Below are 10,420 nucleotides of genomic sequence, written 5' to 3' on the forward strand. Positions count from 1 at the left end.
ATAGGTTTCTGGCGTGCCCAAGGGACACAACTCTGAACAGAAATATGGTACATCCCAGTTCACAGCGGAACCTGATACATCACTGCACTCATCTACTTTAAAACATGATGTGGGACCTGTGTAGGGGAACTACGGTACATCCCACTTAACAGTGGAACCTGATACATCACTGCACTCATTTCATTAGAATGTGGGACTTGTGTAGGGGAACTACGGTACATCCCACTTAACAGCAGAACCTGATACATCGATGCACTCATTTCATTACAATGTAGGACCTGTGTAGGGGAACTACGGTACATCCCACTTTACAGCAGAACCTGATACATCACTGCACTCATTTCATTACAATGTAGGACCTGTGTAGGGGAACTACGGTACATTCTAGATAACAGCAGAACCTGATACATCACTGCACTCATTTCATTACAATGTAGGACCTGTGTAGGGGAACTACAGTACATTCCACTTAACAGCAGAACCTGATACATCGATGCACTCATTTCATTACAATGTAGGACCTGTGTAGGGGAACTACGGTACATCCCACTTAACAGCAGAACCTGATACATCACTGCACTCATTTCATTACAATGTAGGACCTGTGTAGGGGAACTACGGTACATTCCACTTAACAGTGGAACCTGATACATCACTGCACTCATTTCATTACAATGTAGGACCTGTGTAGGGGAACTACGGTACATCCCACTTAACAGTGGAACCTGATACATCACTGCACTCATTTCATTACAATGAGAGACCTGTGTAGGGGAACTACGGTACATCCCACTTAACAGTGGAACCTGATACATCACTGCACTCATTTCATTACAATGTAGGACCTGTGTAGGGGAACTACGGTACATCCCACTTAACAGTGGAACCTGATACATCACTGCACTCATTTCATTACAATGTAGGACTCGTGTAGGGGAACTACGGTACATCCCACTTAACAGTGGAACCTGATACATCGATGCACTCATTTCATTACAATGTGGGACTCGTGTAGGGGAACTACGGTACATTCTAGATAACAGCAGAACCTGATACATCACTGCACTCATTTCATTACAATGTAGGACTCGTGTAGGGGAACTACGGTACATCCCACTTAACATTGGAACCTGATACATCACTGCACTCATTTCATTACAATGTGGGACTCGTGTAGGGGAACTACGGTACATTCTAGATAACAGCAGAACCTGATACATTACTGCACTCATCACCGATACCTCCCACTCATTACTCAATACAGAGATGGAAATATCAGTCTGTGGTCTTCATAAAGGGATGACAACCATGTCAGGCTAAACATAAATAAAATGGTTTCCTATTTCCATGACTTCAGTCCATCCGAAATTAGGGTAGGAAGGTCTCGGTATTTTTCAACATGTTTTTACTTTTTTCTTTATTCGGCAAAATAAAATTTCCGTATGTCGGTAGAAGCCTTTTCCAGACAAACCTAAGGACAGGTCTCCCAGTGTAGTGAAGTAGAGCTGGTTATGCTGGGGGCAGAGAACACAGACAATGTCGTGATGGTGGAAAACGAGAGAAAACATTCCTGGTCTGGAGCTCAATACAAAAGTTGCCTGGGAACAATTGTCAACTCAAAACAAACAGGTTATCCTTTCATCCAGATTATATATTTTATCAAATCAGCCAATGCAACCATTTTATTCAGTGTTATGAAAATGAAAGTGAGCTCGAACCACCCCATGGGTTTAAAAACATACAGCTTTTCCGAACAGTGTGGGAGTGAAAAGCCAGGGATTAATTTGAAGAATTGGACTGAACTTGCACCAGGTGCACGCTGACATTAACACCTTGTTGCACTGGCCAAAACTCTCTGGTCCCATTAATTTATCAAAGCTAAAATGTGCACACAATCTTGGAAGTACTCGCAGTTTGATGACGTAAAGCCCCAAAAAGCATGACAAAGTACACTTAACACCGGGATTACTGATGTAGTATGGTAAATAGATCTTAGGTCTATTGAATGTGTTCAAAGGATGATATTGTGTGGACAAGTATGGGATAGACACAATTTTGAAAATTTTAGCATGCACTTGGTGCCTGTAGACATAAATATTAGGTTGCATGTTTCCAGAACAGGTCGCACTGGTGCTTGTTTGATACAGCTACATCAAGCCCTGAAAGCTGCTGTCTGGAATAGTAACATTATTTTGCTGCACTTTGCTGCATTTTGAGGCCATCAAATTTGAAATGGTACCAGATGACTTAATAATCACAAATCAGTCAAATTTTTACTATTTGTTTTTTTTATTATTCATATTCCTATATGACAGTGTTAGAAATTGGCACTAGTCCTTACCAAACAGCCATACAGTAAGGGTATCATAAGGACTAGTATAAATTGACCTATTTTAAGTTAGTTTCTAACTCTGAGCTATACAACAGCGGTCTGTAAATAATCGAGCTTGGACCAGACAACCCAGTGATTGACATCATGAGCACCAATCCACGCAATTGGGATATGATGACATGAAACCAACCAAGTCACTAAGCCTGACCCTCACCCTGACCCATTCAGACCGCCTCTTACAAGACTAGGTTGCTGCAGAACTATCTTACCCTGCATAACACAAATTAAAGACCTTGAATATCAATGGTAATGACCCAACACTACCATACACAACCTACAATCAAGTTCTCCACCAGTGATGAGGTCAAGGCAAGCCGAAGTCAACAAACTGTAGAAGATGATATCATTGGGGAATTTTCTTCACATTTACATGACTTAGTAACACAAGGATTATCCTGGTAATTTTGACCTATGAAAGAAAATCCACACTAGTCCAAAAGCAATGAGATTTTTTGGTGTGTGATGAGATTTTGCAAATTTTCAGAGACACTTTGTCTTCACACAATTGAAACTGTATTTGATATTTGGTATTTGTGACTGCAATTAATGTTACTAAATTATATGGATATATCCTCCAATATTTTCAAACATTATATTTAAAAATGCATTAGTATTTATATTTCTGTTCATTGTTTACTTTAGGAGAAATTAGATTAATATTTATGTATTTCTGTTCACTGTCAACTTTAGGAGGAATTATTTGCGAGAACAGTTATAGATCATTTAGAAGGGATGTTTACCACCATCAGCTGTTCATTTCAGTGGCATGCAGTGGACAAACAATTTCTAGGTCTTCGACAACGTCTGTTAAGATTGTAGTTTAATATATTCAGAGTGATGACATGATACAGTGACTGTCATAAATGGTGTTACAGTTTGTTGGCAAAAGTTATATCATTTACATTCCAGTGCCTTCATCAATTTCACTGTCTTATGTCCGTCTGTAGTGTGGTGTAAAGACCGGGTGTCTGACCGTATCAAATGAAATCTTATCGATATGGACTTTTCAATTAATTATACAATGACTATTGCTCCAGGTTCACCCTTTTGTTTAATTAGCAACAATTAAGTCATTTATTTTCTGTAGAAGGCGGCGTGTTTGTAATGTGTTGTTTGTTGGTGAAAATGAGAGTGTCAATGCAGATAAAACTATTGAAAGATGTACACTATTTTCAATCGCACTGAATGAATGTGATGAGACGTATATGACAAGTATGCGAGAATACCGCGGAATCGCGGCCTAAGTCAATCCCTCGTAACATTGCAGTGAATGTTATCATTTCAACTCCAAATCATTTTTTAAAAACACTTTTCCCCCTTGAGGTCATGAGGAGAGGGAATGAGACAGGCAGATAGAGGTAAAAAACATGGTTACTCATGAGGTGAGAAAAACAAAAAATTAAAATACCCTTGTATGAAGGAGTTAGTCATGAATGGTTGTTCGCACACAGGGAATTAGTCACATGATCAATGAAATAACTGTGGCTACATGTCACACTTGGACAGTTGCTACAAACAGGAAGGAACACTGCCATTGACATGAAATAAACAGACACTTGTACATGATGGGGCTTGTGGTGTAACATGCTATATACAATGATCATGTTGTGTACATGCATATACAGTGCTGATCTTATAGTCCCGAAACCCAACAGGCATGTACTCCGACACTCACGAGGTAAACGACGATCAAACAGAGTCACAGAGTTGGAGCCTATTTCAAACATACTCTCAGATGTTTTTCTACAAACACCGCTGGTGGGTTGAATTCGTCAGCCTGTCAAGATCTATTTAAACACAGGTACATCAAAATACATTCTGGGAGTGTGAACATGGAGAACATCAATCAATTTTACTGGGAAATAATATTGTATTAATACCAGAGCAGTGTTTGAAAACAAGCTGTAAGTCAAGAAGTCCTTGTCTTGTCAAGGTTAAAAAAATGTTCAAATTTAAGGAGTCCCAAGATCCAAATACTGCAATCTCTGGATTTCCCAATAATATATAATATTATACATATAATATATAACCCCGCACTGCGCAGGATATTAAGCGACTTGGCATCATAATAGTGTGCAGGGCGCAATGATACTGGATGCCATGATGCGATACGCATCTTTATACACTGGTCACAACTCGATATGCATATCTGACCGACCAATGAAATGAATAATATGTTAACATTAACCAAACAGAAAGCAGCTTACTTGATTTTTATGGCACTAGTTTCAAATGACGACTCAACGCAAAGTAGTCTTGTCTAACCCGGCCTATCCTCATGATCTTCCCCCAGATATCAACAGGTGCACAGGGTTCTAGGGATCATTTCTTTTCAAATGAAGGTTGCCTTGACAATGATGCCATTCACTTAATAGCCATGATTATTAGACGTAGATATGCGAGTGAGGACTTGGGAAAGTAACAGTGATGTTGAAAACTAAATAAAACTTCTAAAAAGCTGATACGGCCAGTTCCTGTTGCTTGTAAATCATGGCTCTGTTCAAAACTGGTCAGAAACCTCAGCCATATCTGACATGAACTACACTACAAATTGTGGAAAGATAAACAAAAAAGAAAAGAAAGTAAAATATCTAAACCTACAAAGAAAATCGTCACCTTCAGGTGCACGAAACTATTTTTAGCAATGCTATAACTAATAAAGCATTTAGTGTTATACGACATGCCATACCATGCTTAGAGTATTTTAAAGTATCAGAGTATCTGTTTGCATGAATGTCTGGACGTTAGACTCATGTCGTACATCATCAAATCAATTTCAAGCATTCCAAAAAAACACATCAACGATAAGATTCAAGAAATCTTGAACATAAAAAAGGAGAATAATTCTTTGAGCAGAATACCTCTTGAAATCCCATTCCAAACACTAAATACTGAACATCATACATGTCCTAGATTAACTTCACCCTCTAATATACGTGCCTCTAAAGATATATCCTGCTAAAGCAGGGTTCAACACAACCACCAGTGTGCAACTAGTGAGAAGGACAACAACCCTTAAACTTAACACTACAGCCAGGTGTATGTTTGTTTGTTGTTTAACGCTGCACTCAGCAATATTCCAGCTATATCAGTATATGATGGCGGTCTATAAATAGTCAAGTCTGTACCAGACAATCCAGTGATTGATATAATGAGCATCGATCCACGCAATTGGGATTGGATGACATGCATCAACCAAGTCAGCAAGCTTGACCACCCAATCCTCTTAGTCTCCTCTTATGGCAAGCATGGGTTGCTGAAGATCCCGGATCTTCACGGGTCTACAGCCAAGTGAGACATGTCCCTGGGTGGCCCCTGCACATGTTCACAACCCATTGCATCCAATCACATGAGGAGGTTAACCCCTCTGTAGACCTTTTAGTTTTACAACGGTCGTACTTAACTGTGATAAGACAAATAATCAAAGGAATATACAATTCACAACAGTACCAAACTTAAGAGATGCACGAGATAATTGCTTTTCTCTCATGTTTGGACTTACTTGACAAAAACATTATAGATAATAACTTCATTATTATACTGAAATAGCGGCGTTTCTGTGTAATCCGTATGTCGTTGCAGGAAACGTCGCTTTTGCGGTATAATAAGAACTTGCTATCTATAAAATGTTTTGTCTACTTTGTCATCCATGACAACAATGGCTCTCTGTTATTCATGATTAACTGAGTTTTGATAGGGTTTATTTAACCTATAGCAAAATAGCAATAGAAAATATAAAAACATATTGAGACAAAGTGTTCATTTTTTATGACAGACAAATTTTCAGACTGAGAACTTCAAAAGTTTTAATTTTTTTTTGTTAATGAACAAGACATCCATCTGATTCAAATTTTAAAAGAGCATTCTGAGTTAAGGTTGCAGGTTGAATGCACCTGATTTCTTGTCGATGTTTTCATACAAATACAGTGTTCCCGCCAGCTTTTGAAACTGCCAGTCCTTGTGGACCTGCAACTCTAAAAATTACCAGTCCCAACTTTAAACAAATAAAAAAACGTATGAAAATTATTTGGTTTTAATTCTTTCAACTTCATGTTCAGTGCAAAGATGTCATCTCTGAAGTAACTTAGTTAGATCTATATGTCATTCACACAAACTTCAGTCACAATTTTTTCTTTATTTTTTAATATTTCGAGACGAAGTCACTACAACTGGATTTTTAACCTAGAAATAGACAAGGTTAAACCCTGATGGTAACAGAAACGCTGACTTTGTTCGAAAAATGTACTTATGAATATAACCGATGTTTTGTTCAACAACAAAGATTTAAAAGTACTTTATTTGCTGGTCCACAGGGACTGGCAGTCACTTGAATTACCGGTCCAAACCTAATGTTACCAGTAAAAAACTGGTAATTACCAGTAAACGGGAACACTGAAATCGTATTCCTTATTGCAAAGGAACTGACACATGTTCAGCTTCCATTCGAGCTAATTAAACATGAACACATACCTCGGGAAGTTGAGTTTAACAGTAGTAAATATCTCAGTGTCTTTAGCAGATGCCGAGTCATATATAATGTGTCCTTATACATAAACCTGCAACCAAGTGTCTCCTCCTCACAACAATGAGGTCTTGTGACGAAGAAGCATCCCACACTTGCATGTGGCGACCATGCTTACTAAAACAATGAACACCGACAAAAAACTCACCCAAAAATGTCAGACATGTTCAGTGGGCAGAGGTACCCTTCCCAGATTAGGTAATATAGAAAATAAGCAGTATTTGCTCCACTTCCTCCTGAGGCCTTGCACAATGATGCAGGATCTGTCAGTCCTCTATTTAGGCTGTAATGATACACCTATGTCACAATATGTGACCGGGGACAATATGACACCAGGGACAACATTTGACACTCTCCATTTCTGAAATGTCCTCTTCAGATCAGTAAACATTTCCTTTTTCTACTGTATGAACGGATGTTTTTGTTTTTTGCAATATCAATGTATCAGCGATGTTTTTGTCAATACTGTTTTGATGCATATTTATGAATATTGATACTTAATTAATAATTTACTGCCACAGAAACATTTACATTTATTAAGATTATCATTGTGATAATGGACAACGAGAAGGCAGTAAACTCAATTTTAAACATTTAATGGATCAGCCAAGTCATATTTTGTATTAAATTACAGGTCTACACAGATAAATATCTATACAATGCTATAAGCACACAGAACAATTAATCTGATTATTAACCTAGATACTAACATATCATAAATCTGAATGGGTATATCAATACTGAAATTTCTAATCAGCACCCCTGTCTAAATGCAGTGTTTACAATTAAGCCTAATTGTCAAGGGGTCCTCTTCTCAAACCTAACGTTAAAAACATATAATTACAAAACAGCAAACTTCACAGGCCACATGTAATTTCAAAATCTGATATCAGATTGTTTTTAGGCAAGTGCTGAGGGGAAAATGTTCTTACCCTGTCACAGTACTGCATATCTTTGTGTCAAAGTCTCATGGCATATTACTTCACAGGGAAATGATAAATCAATATTTTGATACAGCAACAGGGAAAAGGTTATTATTTTCACTTTCACCTATTCATATCCAATGATCAAGCCAACAGTGCATGATCGAGAAGAATATTTGACCTATATACACTGCACCAGTACTAACTGTATGTGGACACTCACTTTTCAAATTGGGAACAGTATTGATTCAATGATGACTAAATCAAACATGGTGCACTGCTGAATCATTTTAGCTTCAGCCTCCATCCATATGAAACACATAATGCGACATTTCCCTCTTTCCGGTACAACTTCTTTCAGAATATTAGTGTATGTAGTCTTCAGCTGCTTTTAGAGATTTGGGGACAAGAATTTGACTTTGTAGCCATGAGAGGGGTTGATTCCAGACATTCGATATCGGAAGACAATGCAACTCCACTGCCACCTACAGAATACTATCCTCTTCTCGTAATCATGGTCATACTTAATGGTACATATTACCATGTAAATACACACAAAGGTTTTCTGAAAATGATGCCTGGCAGAAATTGAATAGACATGATTTGTTTTAGTGGTAAGGTCAAAATAACAATAACAAAACATGGTAAATACATTTGGTTTCCTTAATGCTGAAAGGCTGAATTTGTCATACAATGAGATGACTAATACAAATGCCATACATCCACACTATCATAAATGAATTGGACAAGGTTACTGATAATCATTTCAGTTAATCGCTTGTTGAAATTGTGCAGTGTCAGCATAAACAAGATCCACCCATCATTGACTTTTCGTGTTACCAACCAATACACAATGAAAATACATCTATGCCAACACTAACACAGTAATTTGAGTATGGCTATCAGGTCAAGGTATGAGATATTATCATTTTTTTCCACAACTGTTTATTTTTGAAATACTATATAACACCAATGGATCAGACTTATAGAATTCCCACACAATCAACCAAAATAACAAATTTAATAAAAAATCCAAATGCGTAAAGGCACTACAGTGCTATGATTTCCTATTTTTTACATGCTGAAATGAGGGCACATGCACCTGCATCGAGTACCTTGTTGAAGCAAGATTCATGACCATTGCATGATGAAATGAAAGCAGTTGTCTACACTTGTGTATTACATTATCAGGGCATAAAAATAATCCTCCTAATTGGTATATGCCAATGTATATTCACAACGTAAGTCATCCATTGTCTACGATAGCAGTGCATCACAACAGTGCCACAGACGAACATCCCATCACACAAACACACCAAGAATGAATAACGGCCCCTGAATACCTCACACTTGTGTGATGATCGTATTGCAAAATTCCACGTAAATGATTATTAAACAAACTGATGCGTATTTTTTCTATAGAATCGAATGTAAGATGCCATCGGTGAAACGACGTTGATCAACAGGCTGGCACTGAAATCTTAGAATGGCAACCGATTACTCTCGTATTGAGGCACCCTGTTGTTAAAATCAGTCAGTGAGGCTATTTCAACCGGAACGACGACCACAAAGGTACAGAAAGACCATCCATGAGTGTAGAAACACGACAGTATCCGTAATATTGTTCTTCAGGATTCGTATCATGACATAAGATCATTTCAGCACAGAAAACCGAATTATCAAGCATGGTGATGTTCTACGTTTTGCGCCAGTATGGTGTCACTACGGACGACATACAAACATTGAATAGGTATATCAAATTATAATTCCGATATTTTTTCACCAATCGGGTCATAATGCAGCATGGTAATCACACATGTTGTAAAATTAACCTACAGTATCTTACCTCAAATTTTCTCGCCATGTTGAATGTCGATCAGAATGCTAAATTAGGAAGTCAGGAGCTACACATTTTGGTTTCGTATCTCATTCCAGACACGAACGTTCGACTTTTCTCTCAAATGAATTTGTTTCATGTGTTTACAAATACACGGATGGTCGTGAAATACACTGTTAAGTATTTTACAAACAATTTGTTGCGATCCTTCCCTCAGCTTGCACGGGGCATAAGGAGCGGTCAATGCCCGTTTAGCTCCGTTTGATTAAAGATGGAGGAATCATGTCAGCAACGCTTACCTCCCTTGTCTCGTGTTACAAACCTGAAAATTGATTTTTATTAAATTTTCTGCCAGACATCTTGTCCCAAACAACAATGTTTAGCCTTAAATGTTGAATGTGGGCATTTTGATCTATATACATAACTATTGAAAAATACTGAACATGTTCATAATCCTTAACAAATAATAAAGTAACAATTTCTCATATATAATACCTTTTGATAAGTTTCTAAGTTATTTTGATTATGTTTTCTTGAAAGCGAAATCCCTAATACGTGACCAATAAGCTCTTTCGATATGCTGCACATCTGTTATGTACAGCAGGATAGACACATTGCACATTAGCATATATATATATATATATATATATATATGTATGTATGTCTGTCTGTGTGTGTGTGTGTGTGTGTGTGTGTGTGTGTGTGTGTGTATACAAAAATGAGGTAAATGTTCACTCGGTGTACAT

The 10,420-nt window shown here is 37.6% G+C and overlaps 1 protein-coding gene across 9 annotated transcripts in view; it reads right to left on the reverse strand.

Annotated features, from left to right (window-relative positions):
- The window catches only part of LOC139466845 (rho GTPase-activating protein 190-like), a 103,479-nt gene extending 93,558 nt beyond the window's left edge, over positions 1-9,921 (reverse strand). For 6 of the 9 annotated variants that reach the window (XM_071248572.1, XM_071248573.1, XM_071248575.1 and 3 more), the window contains exon 1: positions 9,684-9,921. The gene's annotated coding sequence lies outside the window, so the exon portion shown is untranslated. Of the gene's footprint in view, positions 1-7,062; positions 7,130-9,683 lie in introns of those variants that run through there. The other 3 variants (XM_071248577.1, XM_071248576.1, XM_071248570.1) reach the window with 2 other exon arrangements.
- Between the last annotated feature and the right edge of the window lie 499 nt (positions 9,922-10,420).

The sequence above is a fragment of the Haliotis cracherodii genome, unplaced genomic scaffold, assembly GCF_022045235.1.
Source record: "Haliotis cracherodii isolate W230 unplaced genomic scaffold, xgHalCrac1.p SCAF_19, whole genome shotgun sequence".
Lineage (NCBI taxonomy): Eukaryota > Metazoa > Mollusca > Gastropoda > Lepetellida > Haliotidae > Haliotis > Haliotis cracherodii.